This window comes from Trichechus manatus, unplaced genomic scaffold, assembly GCF_000243295.1.
Source record: "Trichechus manatus latirostris isolate Lorelei unplaced genomic scaffold, TriManLat1.0 scaffold00112, whole genome shotgun sequence".
Classification (NCBI taxonomy): domain Eukaryota; kingdom Metazoa; phylum Chordata; class Mammalia; order Sirenia; family Trichechidae; genus Trichechus; species Trichechus manatus.
The window spans coordinates 5,832,818-5,834,192 of record NW_004444048.1 but is presented as its reverse complement, the minus strand read 5'-3'; positions in this window follow the sequence as shown (position 1 = coordinate 5,834,192).

Below are 1,375 nucleotides of genomic sequence, written 5' to 3'. Positions count from 1 at the left end.
ATACAATGCAGTTATTTACAAGCTAATCTCCAATTGTTTCTTTATATTAATTCAGACAGTTAAGATGTTCTGAATACACAGGGGAAGGCCTTAAAACACTTAAGCTCTATAGCAACAAAAGGTAATACTATGTAAAATGGGAAATAAATTAGATTTTTAAATATATCTAATGAAATTATAGGTCACTGGAAATTCAGTTCTACAACAAATATAAATTAATATAAATCTATTATTAAAGTACCATTCCTGGGAAGATTTCAGTTCAGATTTTAAAAAAACAAAAGGCTAAGTATTTGAGAATAAACAGATATGGCTTAGAAACCCTTAAATCGTGTGGTAAATAAACCACTGATAAGGTTTGGTGACAAGATACAAAGATCTGTCTCCATCCCCAAAATAAAGCCTTACCTCATTTTACCTACTAGAAATATTCCTGAAAAGTTGTGCAAATATCATATAACTGGAACGTCATTTTAAGCATAAGGATACCTGATGGCACAGTGGTTAAGCACGTGGCTGCTAACCAATAGGTTGGAAGTTCAAACCCATCATCCATTCCGTGGGAGATGTGACAATCTGCTTCCATAAAGATTACAGCCTTGGGAACCCTATGGGGCAGTTCTATTCTGTCCTATAGCATCGCTATAAATCAGAATCAACTTGACCCCACACAACATTTTAAGCATACTAGGCCAAGGCTGTAAACAAATCCTGCAGTGACAACCTTGATAAACTGAAGAATTCCACTGACTAATTCCCCTGAACTACATGTGCACAGTGAATGGCATACTGGAGGCACTCAGTCTGCTTTTCTGTGGGACTTTCTTAAAGTGAGGCGTACTTTAACTGGAATGGTTCCACTTACTATCAAGAGTGGATAAAGGGAATTCAGTTCATTCTGATTAACCGATGCCCACAAAAAGCTCAGAGAATTTCAGAAAGTGTTTTTCAATCAAAATAAAATTTCCATAAGCATGCGTATATATTTGTTAAGGAATGCTGATCTATGACTGGCGGAAGCTTTCATTCACTGTTAACTGACACTGAGAACAAGCATACAACTGCTTGAGTTGGCTTCTAATTGATTTAGCAACCAAAGCAGGAATGTAGTACCTTACCTCATTTCAGAAATACCACCAAAAGCCATCCCTCTTCGGTAAGAGCTTCTTCCCTTCTCTCCAGCACAAATGTTTTACAGCTGTCCTCACCTTGCCCGACAAAAGCAAAGTAGAAATTGAAAGGCTAAGATTAAATTAGAAAGCTGCCTGATTGAAATATGATAATTTTTTTAGTCTTAAAGTAAAAACTAAGTCAAACACATTCAATAAACATAATTCTTAAAGGTAAATTTTTTCTCATTTGGTGTTCCCTTCCT